At 42.8% G+C, this 16101-nt stretch overlaps 1 protein-coding gene across 1 annotated transcript in view; it reads right to left on the minus strand.

Moving 5' to 3' along the window:
- Positions 1–15755, minus strand: part of sgsm3 (small G protein signaling modulator 3) — a 186135-nt gene extending 170380 nt beyond the window's left edge. Inside the window, exon 1 of the mRNA XM_043680029.1 lies at positions 15468–15755. The gene's annotated coding sequence lies outside the window, so the exon portion shown is untranslated. The remainder of the gene's footprint in view (positions 1–15467) is intronic.
- Positions 15756–16101: the final 346 nt, after the last annotated feature.

Consider the following 16101-nt stretch of genomic DNA (forward strand, 5'->3'; position numbering starts at 1 on the left):
CTCCCCCTTACCTTTTATCTCAGCCCGCTTGGCACACCAGACTCATTCCTGAAGAAGGGCTTATGCCCGGATCATTGATTCTCCTGCTCCTCGGATGCTGCCTGGCCTGCTGTGTTTTTCCAGCACATTTTTCAACTCTGGTCGCCAGCATCTGCAGTCCTTACTTTCTCCTGCCCATCCCTGAGCCATGTTTCTATAATTGCTATGATATCCCAGTCCCATGTTCCTAACCATGCCCGGAGTTCATCTGACATCCCTGTTAGGCCCCTTGCATTGAAATAAATGTAGTTTAATTTATTAGTCCTACCTTGTCCCTGCCTGCCGACTGTTTGACTTGCTTCTGTTGTCAACTGTACCAGTCTCAGATTGATCTCTTTCCTCACTATCTCCCTGGGTCCCACACCACCCCCCACCTTACTAGTTTAAATCCTCCCGAGCAGGTCTCGCAAATCTCCCTGCCAGTATATCAGTCTCCTTCCAATTGTGGTGCAATCCGTCCTTCTTGTACAGGTCACTTCTACCCCAAAAGAAATTCTAATGATCTAAAAATGTGAATCCTTCTCCCATACACCAGCTCCTCAGCCATGCATTCATCTGCTCTATCCTCCTATTCCTGTCCTCACTAGCTCATAGCACTTGGAGTAATCCAGATATTACTACCCTTGAGGACCTCCTTTTTAAATTCCTGCCTAACTCTCTAATCTCCCTTCAGAATCACAACCTTTTCTCTTCCTATAATTGTTGGTTCCAATGTGGACAATGACCTCTTGCTGGCCCCTCTCCTCCGTGAGAACATTCTGCACCCTCAGACATCCTTGATCCTGGCACCAGGGAAGCAACACCCCATTCTGCTTTTTTGCTGCTGGCCACAGAAACGTCTGTCTGTACCTCGGACTACAGAATCCCCGAACACAATTGATCTCTTGGAAGCCGACGTACCCCTCGTTGCATTAGAGCCAGTCTCAATACCAGAAACTTGGCTGTTCGTGCTACGTTCTCCTGAGAATCCATCACCCCCTACATTTTCCAAAACAGCATATCTGTTTGAAATGGGTATATGCACAAAAGACTCCTGCCCTAGGTGCCCACCTCTCTTACCTTTCCTGGAGTTAACCCATCTATGTGACTGTATCGGAGACTTTTTCCCCTTCCTCTAACTGCCATCCATCACATACTGTTGCTGTTGCAAATTCCTCATCGCTTCTATCTGTCTCTCCAACCGATCCATTCGATCTGATAAGATTCGCATCCAACAGCTTTGATGGCAGATATATTCCGCAGTAACCCTTAAACTCTCTTTAAACTCCCACATCTGACAAGAAGTACATATCACTGTACTAAAGGCCATTTTTGCTCCTTCACAATCTACAGACTCAGAAAATAACACCATCCTATTCCTCTACAAAACACTGCCCAGGTTAAATTAATAGTTATGGCTTGTATTTTAAGTTTAATCAAGAGATATATCTCCAAAAACATATAATCAAGAAAGAACCCACTCTACTCACTGCTGCAGCCTTTCTATTGGACACACTTAAAACAATGATTAACTTATCTGATTCTGTTTGGGCGAAGTTCACAACACAGATTCATCCTAGATTAATTATGAAATTCACTGTTTGTTAATTTTCCCAGACGCACTCCGATGTCCAGCAATACATGAATTTAAAACAGCAAAGGCAGTAACTATGCAGATTCTCTCTCTCCCCTGCACTGTCCTCACCATGTGCTTCCTTTGTCTGTTTATCTCCCTTTTAAAACTGCTGTTGTTATATTTGTTCTGCTGTGCCCATGTGTAGCACCTCTCCTTAACAGTAGATCTCCTCTTTATAGGCAGCTATTGGTCCAGAGGAATTCATCCAAAAACCCTCATTGTCTCAAAGTGCACTTTCTAAAGGCTTGAGAATACAAAATGTTTCCACTTAAGTATTGTAAGTCTACAGTCTAGACTAATCTATTTTAAGATGCAAATTTGTGATTCAACTGCATATGGCAATGATGAATCACCAAAAAATTCTGACCATTCGAAGGTGCACCCTCTCCTTTAGAAATGTTTTAAGAGGGTTGCTTAGAGACAAGAAGAAAAAAATTCATCATGCTTTGGCCTTGGGCAAAATTGGCAAATATTTTCTGACAACAATGCCCTACAACATAGCAATAACCTTCATAACAATTTATACTGGCTTGGAGGTGGGTTCGCGCTCAGGCCATCATTACTTTGTCACTGAATTAAGCCAAGCTTCAATTGTATTTTAAACGAGCAAGTTAATACTGTGTTCCATAGACCAGTCCACCTCAAGCCAATTATCCCAAAAGAGCAAGCCTGTCTAACCGAGCAACTTCCACTGCCCTGACAAGGACTTAGCATTAATAACACATGTTGCAAAAGATTTGCACCTTGCCAACTCAACACCCCGGCCGCACTCAGGGACCGATCAGAAGAAATGTGGAAGCAGGAGCTGCTTTTTAAGTTTCCCACTATCTCAATTTACAACACAATCATCTATTTTCTCAAGTTTATTTTCATGAATCCGTGCTTCATGTGAAAACTGGCTCAAAGACCTAGTTGTAGTAAAGTGAACAACGGACTTTTACAGGGATCTGTTCAGGTGCGGTGGTTTTCTATATTTACAACAAGTGATCATCCAAAACTGCATCTCACATGTTCATACATGATTTGGAGGAACCAGTGTTGGACTGGGGTGGACAAAATTAAAAAACATACAAATCAGGTTACAGTCCAACAGGTTTATTTGGAAGCACCAGCTTTCAAAGCACTGCTCCTTCATCAGGTGGTTGTGAAGCAGGATCATAAGACCCAGAGTTTATAGCAAAAGATTACAGGGCCATTCAATATATCATTTCAGCTGCATATTGTATGAGCAGCTACAGGCTAAGAATCACCTCTTTCCTATTTCTAACAATGTCATTGGTTCTACATGGACCACGACCACTGGACGTTCTCCCACTGCAAGTTCTAAAGTAGATATCCTGAACCTTGACACTGGGCCACACAGCCTCTTGCTGTGGTTGCAGAAAACTGTTTCTCTCACTGACTCTATTGCCCTCTACTACATTACATTCCTAATAACACTCTGTTGGCCCCCCCGCCCCACACACACACACACACCTTAAATGGCACCCAATAGCATAATGTCATGGTCATCCACCTTCTAGTTCATAGCTTTCATTCACAAAAAGTGTAAAAACCTCAAAGCTGTTGGACAATTGCAAGGGCTAATGTTCCTCCATCTCTGGTATTCCCTAATGTGTACCTCTCATTGTCACACACTCTTGCCTTGGACCAAACCAGAAGAGCCTGTCTTAAAGGTTATGACCATGTCTGGAGCGCCCAGGTAATGTTCCCATCTCCCAGATATGTCGCAATGTCCTCAGCACATCTACAGCTCAATGATTCTCAGTCGAAGTTGCACCAGTAACAGGCACTTTCTACAGATGTGCGCGCCTTGGATCACACATATCCATGAGCTCCCACATTCAGTAGCCCCAAATACTGCTGACATGCCATCTTCATTTATTCAGTAAAATATTTAATCAATGTCACTAGCCCTGCCTGAACTTATATTCTTAGTATTTCAACAAATTTACATATTAAAATAAACAGAAAATACTAAATATTCTATAAGCTTTACTGCAAGTAGACCAGAATATCACTCATAAAAACTTAAAATAATACGTTACTCCAGTTTTGAAAGCAAAAGGATAAAAATACTCAACCACTTTGTATGTGATGTGTGTGTTACATTGGAGACTGAAAAGGTGGGAAATGGCCTGTTACTCTCTCTGCACCAAATTGTACAAATGAAATTCCCAACTACATACTCAATCTATACCTCACTCAGACCTATCTGATCTAGTCTCCATTTGTTCCCTTTCTCCATTGGAAAAACAGAACCAGCCACTTCACCCACAAGTTTCATACATGAGGGCTCTTCTAGGATATGCAGCCAAGATACCTTGCAAACTCAATTAAGCAAAATCTCTTTTTAAAAAAAAGGATTATAGCATGAAACCAAACAAGTCACCATTGTTTTTTTTGACAAAACCCTTCAAATCCACCTCATCCTGACTTGGAACTGTACCTACATTCCTCGAGTGTCATGGAGTCAAAATCCTGGAATTCCCTCCCAAACAGCACTGTGGATGCACCAACACCAACTGCAGCGGTTCAGAAAGATAGCTCATCACCACCTTTTCAAGGGCAATTAGGGAATGGTGATTATTACTGCCCAGACAGCAACACCCAAATTCCATGAACAAAAGAAATGAAAATGGTGTTGCACTAGATGTACATATTTCATTCAAAGGCAGAAGTAAAGCGGAGTTACTCCTTCACCAAGAAACTACCAGCTAATGAAAAATTAGCCAAACTTCCTCCATTTGTTCAATGGTGAAGTTAATTGATTGCAAGCAGTGATGTATAATTTAGACAGGTTTTTCCGGTTTTCACCAATTTGTTTGCCTGCAATAGTAGACTTCTTCCTTCAGCCACTGCATGAGTTTACTATTAAGCTGAAAACTGAAATGCTGGGAATCTAAAATAACAATAAGTGTTCAATCAGTAGGTTTGGTAGCAAGAAACAGAGATAACGTTTCAGGTCAACCTTTCAAAGATCAGTTGACTTGAAACATTAACAGAGGGTTCAATGTTCTGTATGTTCAGGATACAATAGCCAAATAAAACAGAGGCAGCATTTACAACTGTATCTTCAAATCAATCTCCTGAGGAGACAGCATTTTCCTATTCATACAAGCTTCTAATCGATTCACAGTCAAGTAATCATGTTCAGCTCTGACCTTACTGGCTGTAAAGGTTGGTCAGCTGGAATAGTCAATCTATTTTGCCCTGACATATGGAGATGTCATAGAATTGTCATTAACTGCCACTTCATTCTCAGAAATCACAGAATGGCTGACATGGAAAAGAACAAATATCACACTACTGAGATCCAGGCTGACAAACTGGAAAAGATTTACTCTCCATCTATCTTCCACTATGGCTGACCTGGCACATTAGGGTAACAGGGGTCCCTCAAGTGTCTGATGCACCTACACAATGACCATAAGGCAAGGCTTCAGCAGCTAACATCAATGGAGGCCAGTGGGGCAGGTAAGTGTGCACCACCCATGCAAAGATGTGGAATGTCTCAGAGAAAATCAAGCACCTATTACCACAACTCCCTGCCACAAAGGCATCATTTCCATCTCTTACAGATCTTTCTGTGCCAATAATATACCAGATGACAAAGTTTTTTTTTAAACTTTTTTAAAAATTCCTTCCTCCGCATTTTTCTTAAGCAGAGGGCAGTTCTACGATTAAGTCTTGTGCCAAAGCTGCTGAAAAGCAAATCTTGGTTCAGGATGAGACCAAGAGACCAGGCCAAAGAAACTAACATCAACAGCAGCCTTTCCACCAACAGACTGGCGAAAGTCAGCAAATTCTACCTGAATCAGGAAATCCTTGTTCCATATAACACAGTAACACTACTAATTTACCATGTATTTACATATGCACTTACTGCATCTCCTTGGGTGAAAATACACACACTGTCACAACACAATAAAATGTACTATAAAACCACCGAAGGAAGGAAGACTGAGAATTAAACCAAAACATTTCAGAGTTGTTTTCTGACCTAGCACTGACTGTGAGTAAAACTACACAATCAATAAGACCACAGTCCATCTAGAGATTGTCCATTTTAATAGGTACTTGACCCATGATAAAAGGGTTCTGTACAAAGAGCTTGGATTACTGCCTGAGAACTAGGAATTCAATGCATTGTGAAAGCCGTAAAAAGATCAGAAATTATACATGCCTCTCTTATGTCTCCAAATGTGCTGAAGGGATGTGAGGATTATTCTCAATGCTGAGGCCATTACACTGAGAAAGAAGCGGAGCCAGAACTCAGTTGCAGGGCCATCCCAAAGCTAGGACCCATCACACCTACATTGTCTTGGGGAAATCAGAGTTAGGAAATCATCTGTATAATGATTCCCCAGGATTTGAGTATTAGCATTTGCATTATCTCAGAGGATGATCTCATCCTACCATTGTACCTGGGATAACATGTGACAGAGTGACTGGGATTTGTCTTGAGTGGCATGTGACTGTGGGGAAGTGGCCAGAGTATCTGTCAGCATGACCAAATGACCTATATAAAGGGGATGTGTTTTCTTTGTTCAGGGCCTCACTTTGACTCAACCTCACATGCCAGCGAGGGGGGTCAAAGGGGGTCACCTAGCTGTACAATCTTTATTAAACTTTAACTGTTTGCAGAAGTCGGTGTGTGCAAATTGCATCTCATGTGTGAAACCTCGGGAAAGAACCTAACAGAGGTGATGCTAGAACTGCATAAAATGTTGGTTAGGCTACAGCTAGAATATTGGTATGCTGTTCTAGAATCCAGGGATGGGATTGCACTAAAGAGGGTGGAAAGGAAGTTTACCAGGATGTTGCCTGGGCTGGAAAGTTTTAGTTATGAAGAGAGGTTGGATAGATTGAGGTTGCATTGCTTGGAGCAATGGATACTGAGAGGGTTACAAAGATTGAGATATGTAAAATTATCAGGGACAGAGTAGACAGGAAGAAACATTTCCCCTTGATGGAGGAATCAATGACCAGTGGACTTAAGGTAAGGGGCAGGAGGTCTGAAGGGATGGGAGGAAAACATTTTCACCCAGAATGTGGTGGGAGTGTTGAACTAACTGCCTACAAGAGCAATAGAAGCAGAAACCCTCGTTGTGCATTTGCGATGTCAATCCATTCAAGACTAATAGTTAGGTGCTTGTTTTGGATTGGTGCAGGCTTGATTGGCAAAAGGCCTTTTTCTACAATGCAGACCTCTATGACTATGTGCACTTGTGATGCCAATGCATTCAGAACATGGGCCAATGGAAAATGGATTAGAATGGTTAGATTGGTCATATCTGCTGAGCCTCCCCAGCACTTTGTTTTTGTTTCAGATTTCCAGCACCTGCTGTTCTCACTTTTAAAATAGCTAGGTTCTGGTTTTTCACCAGTGCAGACTTGAAAGGTTGAATGGTCTTTTTCGATGCTGCAAAGCTCAATGATGCTATTATTATGAAACTCCATTCCATTTTAAATTTGGTCAATATCGCATTTGCCTCGCTTGTTGTGATTTTTGAGACTGTCAAATACATCAGTCTGCAGCTTTGTGCAATCTGGAGAAAGAGAAAAAGGCCTCTATGAATTTCTTCTTGTGGCTACTTCTATAAATTTAAATGTTCCCAATCTCCACAAAGATTAAAGTCATGAATTGCCTTTATTACATGCCATCATTTTCTGGTTTATTCTTTGTCCCACTACACAGTTACAATCAAGGGGCCTTTAGACGACTCTTCCTCCCCTTATTTCTTATCTCACGCCAAATGGTTTTTACATCTTCCCATCCAAGATAATTTCTTGCTATCATACTTATTCTAACCTTTATAAACAAAACCACCTCACCACCCCTTCTTCCCTGCCTGTCCTTTTGAAAAAGAAAAATCATATGCCCCAGCTTTGATCTCTTTGTAACCAATTCCTTGGCTATGAGATCAAATCCATTAACCCGCATTTGTGCCGTTAATTTGTTCATTTTGTTCCAAATACTACAAACAATCAAGTAAAGAGTCATTAATTTTGCCTTAATACCATTTTACTCCTTTGATACTATATAGTTCTGTTATTCTATATTTGTAGGCTCTGTCCTTTCCCATTGCACTCAGAGTATCATCATTCCAACAGCTACCTAGTTACGCTGACACACCCTTTCATTTTCTAAGCTTACATCACTCTCTCCCAAATTCTTTCCCCTTCTAATTGTCAGTATCTTGGAGGAGGATGGCCAGAAAGGGATTCATGATATGGCAGTGGTCTAACCTGGCAGCAGAGCCAAGGACTCCTGGTTGCAGCAGGCCCAGAATGGGGACTCCTGGCATTAGTAAGGTGGTGGCTGCAGTGGTGCCAATGTGGTATGCCTGGAGTGGTGACTCCTGGTGTCGAGGTGGCAGCAGAGTCAGGGACTCCTGGTTGCAGTCACAGTAGGTCAGGAGTGGTGACTCCTGGTTATCAAGGAGGCAGAATGGAGCCTGGTTGAAGGGTGAGGGACTCTCTGGCAGCGAGGTGCGCCCAGTGGCAAAGAGATGGCACCTAAAGAGTGGCAACTCCTATGATGGTGGTACATGTGCAGATGACAGTGGGACGATGGAGGAGGGGTGGCGGCACAACTGTCATGTCACTGGTGACCTAACTCAGGACTCATGGGTGAAGATAGTGGAACAAAGATATACAACTGAAAGAGTCTCTTTTTATTCTTAAAGTATTCAAAATGGCGGCAGATTGTGGCGATGTGACAAATCATTCAAAGTTAGTTTAAAACCCTCTCCCCAGCTCCAGTTATTTTTTTTGCCAGCACATTGGTCCCAGCACGGTTGAAGTGAAGTCCACCCTGCCCCAACAGAGCAATCCTCTTCTACCCTAATACTGGTGCCAGTACAGTTACCCCAGTATTGATGTTATTCCACTCATTACAAGCTCTGAGCCATACATGTAACTCCTTGACTTTATTTACTGTGTGTCAGTTTGCCTGTGTTTCAGGTAGTAATCCAGAGGTTATTACCTTGATGGTTCAGCTGCTTTAATTTAGCTCCTAATTGTTTAAATGTTTTCAGCCGAACCTCCTTTCTAGTCCACACATTGTCACTGATACCAATGTTGGAACCTCCCCTCCCAACAGAAGCAGGCAACAAATCTTCAAGATTCCCACTCATGGTTGCAAACAGCTGTATCTGGTCCCCTTTTATATTTTGCCCAACCATTACTACAATTTCTATTTCCTCCAGCCATTTCAATAGCTCTCTATACCAAGGTGTTGTGTTCAGTTTGCTGCTCCTCCCTGCAATCCACACTCTTGCAAGACAATTACACAAGTTGAAACTCCACAATTGCAATTTCCCCCTTTCACACCTGCAGTCACATCCTCACTTGTCCCTGAAAACCATCCAATTTTGAATTACCAAGTCTGAGAGGTGTGACAACCTGATGGAGCAAAGTGCCCAGTTATGTTCCTTTTCCCTGATGTAATATCGACAGCTTGAATTCCAGCTCCTTGGGCTGCAGACACTACTTCTGAGGAAGGGTCACTGGACCCAAAACGGTAACTCTGATTTCTCTCCACAGATGCTAAGCTCTTCCAGCAATTTCTGTTTTTCTTACTACAAATGTGTTTGCTCTGGATCACCTTGGTCTCCGCCAGTTTCCACATGCTGAAGCAGCATCAGATCACCTGTCCAACCATCTCAATCATATTGACTTAATCTATAAATTAATAATTCCAAATTCCTGATGTTCAAACATCCATACTAAACTAAACTAATATTTACTCAGGTATTTTTAGGAAAAGAGAAGAAAAACATTGGAAATCTAAAGATCTTATTTTACTTTAAAGACTAAAAATCTTTAGTCTTTAGACTAAAGACTCATCTTCCTCACTAATCAGTTTCTTTCCTTGCACAAACATCATGCTGTGATTCACAATGGTATTCTGTCACTGGTTACACTGCAGTTCAGCCTTTCAACCCACGCCTTTCAACTTCTCCCACATCTCCTTGCAGTAAGTGTTAAATAAAATACCTCTTTCCCCTTTGAACATAATTTCTTGTTCACTCACTTAGCCTATTCTCACTCCACTGAAGTTTCCTTCACACTGACCAATTTTGTTAAAGACAAAGGCTCACGAACGTCATCCGGGGAACAAAATCTGCTGTTCTTACCCACTGTGGGCTACACATGACTCCAGATCCACAGCAACGTACTTGACTCTTAAAAGCCCTTGAAAAAGGCTGAGCAAGCTGCTGACGTGAGTGTGAGTGAGAACCTTGACATCAAGGTCACATTTGATAACAAGCAAAACTGGAACCAATGGGAATCAGAAGCTCTTGACTGGTTGAAGTCATACCTTGCACGAAGGAGGATGGTTGTGGTTACTGGACATTAGTCATCTCAACTCCAGGACATCTCTGCAGGAGCTCCGCAGAGTAGCATCCTAGGCCTAACCATCTTCAGCTGGTTCATTAATGATCTTCCCTCCATAAGGTCAGAAGCGGGATTTTCGTTAATGATTACACCATGTTCAGCACTATTTGTGACTCCTCGGATGCTGAAGCTTTCAATGTACAAATACAAGACCTGAACAACATCAAGACCTGGACTGAAAAGTGGCAAATAACATTGACAATGCACAAATACCAGGCAATGATCATCTCCAGAAAGGAACAATCTAATCACCACCCCTTCACATTCAGTGGTACTACTATCATTGAATTTTCTACTATCATGTCTTCAGTATTACCATTGATCAGAAACTGAATTGGACTCACCATATACAGAACATAGAACATCACAGCGCAGTACAGGCCCTCGATGTTGCGCCAACCTATGGGACCAATCTGAAGCGTATAATCCTACACTATTCCATTTTCATCCATGCGTTTATCCAATGATCATTTAAATGCCCTTAAAGCTGGCGAGTCTACTACAATTGCAGCCCCTACTACTGAGTAAAGAAACTACCTCAGACATTTGTCCTATATTTTTCACCCCCCAATTTAACGCTATATCCCTTCATGCTAGCCATCACCATCTGAGGTAAAAGGCTCTCACTGTCCATCCTATCTAACCCACTGATTATCTTTCTGTCTCAATTAAGTCACCTCTCAACTTTCTTCTCTTTAGTGAAAACAGCCTCAAGTCCCTCAGCCTTTCCTCATGAGACCTTCCCTCCATACCAGGCAACATCCCAGTAAATCTCTTCAGAACCCATTCGAAAGCTTCCATATTCTTCCTATAATGCAGTGACCAGAACTATATGCAATATTTCAAGTGTGACGCATGCAAGTTTTGTACAGCTGCAACATGACCTTGTGCTCCGAAATTCAGTCCCTCTACCAATAAAAGCTAACACACCGTATACATTTTTAACAACCTTATCAATCTGGGTGGCATATAAATACTACAGTTACAAGAGCAGGTCACACGCTAGGAATACTGCAACTAAGTAACTCACCTCCTGACTGCCCAAAACATACCCACCATTTACAAGGCAGAAATCAGGAGCGTAATGAATCTATGACCATAGAGCAATCTACAATCAGGGAAAGTTAGATATAACATGTTGCGCAATACAAGGCATCATTGCTGAAAATGCAAATGAATACATTTCCATTGGTCAACAACTCAGAAAGGGACATTCAACATGTGGTGAAATCAAATAACCTCTGCAAGTAAAAGCTTTTATATGCACCATGGTATTGAAAGTCAAATGTAACAGGACGAAGCTATTTCTCCTTTCGACAATAGAAAGCAGAAGGAATAGGAACCAAAATCCAAGGCACTGTCAGGAAGTCAACATTAGGTTCAAGGCAAAGTGGTAGAGGTTTGACTGGAGTGGAATGCAGGGTGGGGCAGGTAGCAATACATTATGAAATTAATGCAGCACACATCTCCCAGCTGTCAAATCCATAATGCAAACATAGTGACATGTCAAAAATTACATCAGCTATTTCCCAATTTTTGCTCAATTATTAATGCTGTTAGCATACTTAATTGTAAAGATTAACATAATGAAGCCTCTCCACATTTTTGTAGAAAACACACATGAAGGTAGCAGTTAAAATTTATAGGACAGGTCCTCTGTAAACAATCTGACATGTTCCCATACTGATTTTGAACTAGAAGGCTGCTCAATGATTTGGCCAAGTACTGGGAAGTTGTAGCAAAGCAAGGTCAAAAGCCAAAGAGTCTATGAAACCAAATGGCAGTTTGCTATCATGGAAGATGATCATTTAGGCTATGGTAGTCAACACTTTGTTAGGAAATGCCTGGCTGTGCTCAGAGTAGCTCAATTTAATTATGAAGATTATACTTAAAAACATGACATTCCTTACTCTACTTACACAGCCAATTGAAATAAATATTTAGATTAGATCAGATTAGGATTACTTACAGTGTGGAAACAGGCCCTTCGGCCCAACAAGTCCACACTGACCCGCCGAAGCGCAACCCACCCATACATTTACCCCTTACCTAACACTATGGGCAATTTTAGCATGGCCAATTCACCTTACCTGCACATCTTTGGACTGTGGGAGGAAACTGGAGGAAACCCATGCAGACACGGGGAGGACGTGCAAACTCCACACAGTCAGTCGCCTGAGGCGGGAATTGAACCCGGGTCTCTGGCGCTGTGAGGCAGCAGTGCTAACCACTGTGCCGCCCAAATATCCCTCAAAGATCACTAAAACCATTTCATCAGATACAGAGATGTGAAATTTGTATGAGATACTGTAAGAGATAAATAAGGGAGACTGTAAAATGAATGCGGTCTATAGACCAAGAACTCAGAAGTGGAGTCCGTCATTCAGCCCTCAAGCCTGCTCCACCACTCATGGCTGAGCTGATATTCCTCACATCTACTTTCGTGCCTTTTCCCCATAACCCTTGATTCACTTACTAATCAAACATCTTATCTATCTCAGCCTCGAGGACTCTGTGACAAAGAGTTCCAAAGACTTTCAATACTCAGAAAATATCTCCTCAAATCAGTCCTTTATGCTGAGACTATGCCCCGTGTTCCTAGATTCTACTATGAGGGAAAACATCCTCTCAGCACTCAACCTGTTAAGCTCCTTAAGAATGTTTCAATGAAATCAAATTCTTCCATACCATGGATCATCCTTGTGATCCTTCCTGAACTGCTTCCAATGACATAATTGTTTTTCTTAAATAAGGGGATCAAAACCAATCAAACTATTCCTGCCTGTACAGATGCAACAAGATTTCCCAATTCTTAAAATCTCCAACTCCTCCAATGCAAATTGGCATTCTCGATTACCTGCTGCACCTGTGTGCTCGTTTTAGGTGTTTGGTGCACAAATACTCTAACCCCTTGTGTTGCTGCTTTCTGCCACTTTTCTCCATTGAAATAATATTTTGCTTTTTTGTTCTCTCTTTTGCCAGCTTTCTGCCCACTTTCTTAACATTTCAATATGTCTCTTAACTGTTTTCATCCATTTTGCAACCTGCCTTTCCAACTATTTTTGTGTTGTCTGCAAATTTGGCTAAAGCACATTCGAGTCGCAGCATTGATTCCTGTCTATAGAAACCTGAATTTTAGTGGATTGAAGATACCCGAAATCTTCATGGTCACTCGAAATGGATGGCCACAAAGTGTGTCAACAGGCTGAAACAAATTTCGAATCAGTCAGTAAATCAAGGGTAACAGACTCAGATGTACAGAACGGAATCAGACCCTTTGGTCCAATTCATCCATGCTAACAAGATATCTTAAAGAAATCTAGTCCCGTTTGCCAGCATTTGGTCCATATCCCACTAATCCTTTCTGATTCATATACCCATCCAGGTGCCTTTTAAACTGTACCAGCCTCCATCACTCCTTCTGGCAGCTCACTCCATACACTCACTATCTTCTGCATGAAAACGTTGCCCTTAGGTTCTTTCATATCTTTCTCCTCTCATCTTAAACCTATGCCCTCTAGTTTTGGACTCCCCTACCTGGGGCAAAAAAATCTTTGTCTATTTACCCTATCCATGCCCCTCAATTTTACAAACCTCTATAAGGTCACTCCTCAGCCTCTGATGCTCCAGGGAAAGTAGCTCCAGCCTATTCAGCCTCTTCCTATAGCTCAAACCCTCCAACTCTAGTAAAATCCTTGTATATATCTTTTCTGAACCTTTTGAAATTTCACAACATCCTTTCCATAGCAGGAAGACCAGAACTAAATGCAATATTCCAAAAGTGGCTTAACCAATGTCCCATATTGCTGCAACATGGCCTCCCAACTCCTATACTCAATGATCTGACCAATAGAGGAAAGCATATTAAAGGAAAGCATATATGGGCAGCACGGTGGCACAGTGGTTAGCACTGCTGCCTCACAGCGCCAGAGACCCGGAGGCGACTCTGTGTGGAATTTGCACATTCGGCCTGTGTCTGTGGGGGTTTCCTCCGGGTGTTCCGGTTTCCTCCCACAGTCCAAAAATGTGCAGGTTAGGTGGATTGGCCATGGTAAATTGCCCGTAGTGTTAGATGAAGGGGTAAATGTAGTGGAATGGGTCCGGGGGGGTTACGCTTCGGAGGGTCGGTGTGGACTTGTTGGGCCGAAGGGCCTGTTTCCACACTGTAAGTAATCTAATCTAAATGCCTTCTTCACTATCTACCTGCGACTCCACTTTCAAGGAACTATAAACCTGCACTCCAAGATCTCTTTGTTCAGTAACACTCCCTAGGACCTTACCATTCAGTGTATAAGTCCTGCTCTGATTTGTTTTCTCAAAATGCAGCACCTCACATTTATCTAAATTAAACTCCACCTGTCACTCCTCAGCCCATTGGCACATCTGATCAAGATCTTGTTATACTCTGAGGTAACCTTCTTCGTTGTCCACTAAACTTCCAATTTTGATGTCAACTGTAAATTTACTAACCATACCTCCTATGTTTGCATCCAAATCATTTATATAAATGAGGAAAAGTAGAGGTCCCAGCACCAATCTTTGTGGCACACCGCTGGTCACAGGCCTCCAGTCTGAAAAGCAATCCTCCACCACCACCCTCTGTCTTCTACCTTCGAGCCAGTTCTATATCCAAATGGCTAACTCTCCCTATATTCCACATGATCTAACCAGTCTACCATGATCTAACCTTGTCGAATGCCTTAATGAAGTCCATATAGACCATGTCCACCACTTTGCCCTCTTCATAACTTCTTCAAAATACTCAATTAAGTCAGTGAGGCACAGCTTCCCACACACAAAACCATGTTGACTGACCCTAATCAGTCCTTGCCTTTCCAATTACATGTCAGTCCTGTCCCTCAGGATTCCCTCCAACAATGTACCCACCACCGATGTCAAGCTCAGCGGTCTATAGCTCCCTGCCTTTTCCTTACCATCTTTCTTAAAGGGTGGCACCACATTAGCGAACCTCCATTCATCCAGCACCTCACTTGTGACTATTGATGATACAAATATTTCAGCAAAGGGGGGAAGAGTCAGATCCCACACCTGTGGGGGTGGGGGACACAGACCCCACGCCTGGGGGAGTGGGGGTGGGGGACACAGACCCCACGCCTGGGGGAGTGGGGGTGGGGGACACAGACCCCACGCCTGGGGGAGTGGGGGTGGGGGACACAGACCCCACGCCTGGGGGAGTGGGGGTGGGGGACACAGACCCCACGCCTGGGGGAGTGGGGGTGGGGGACACAGACCCCGAGCCCGGGGGTGGGGGGGTGGGGGACACAGACCCCACGCCTGGGGGAGTGGGGGTGGGGGACACAGACCCCACGCCTGGGGGAGTGGGGGTGGGGGACACAGACCCCACGCCGGAGCGCGGTTGGGGATAGGTTTGAAAGGTCTCCTGTACCTGTCTGTCGGTTCCCTCCATCACCATCTCAGTGACTCACGGGCGACCAGCAGCTGCTCCCTCGCTCACGGTTTTCCCGACACGTCACTAATTCCACCGGAAGTAATTCCATGGCACCGGAAATTCGCCTTCGACCTGGACGCGAATTCCCATCGATCCCGCCCTCAAGGAATAATCTCAAAACAAACGCGAATAAATTTGGGGAGAAAACCGGCAAATTGGGAAGAAACACCAATAAACAACTGCTCCTTTAATCGGAATGGCCGCGAACAGCCACAGATTGGTGAATAAAGTGGAGATAAAGCTGCCCAGGAGCACTGACCAACTCAAAAATCAAATAAAAGTCATAAAGTGGAATAATTTCCCCAAAACTGAGACGAAGTGCTCAGAAAGTGAATAAAGAGTGTCATTTCATCTAATGTTATTACCATACAAGTCAGATGCTTGACACGAAACTGGCTTGATAGATCATATTGTTATTTGATTTGGTTTTAAGGAAGTAATCTGTTGCTGAAACAAGCACAAAAGTTTGAAGATTTTGCTTTTACAATCAGACCAAACTTTATTACAAACGTGAAGATTAAATTGAATAAACCAAACCATCTACTCATAAATTTAAAAGACATTTAAACAC

This window comes from Chiloscyllium plagiosum, chromosome 39 (assembly GCF_004010195.1).
Source record: "Chiloscyllium plagiosum isolate BGI_BamShark_2017 chromosome 39, ASM401019v2, whole genome shotgun sequence".
In the NCBI taxonomy this organism is placed as follows: Eukaryota; Metazoa; Chordata; class Chondrichthyes; order Orectolobiformes; family Hemiscylliidae; genus Chiloscyllium; species Chiloscyllium plagiosum.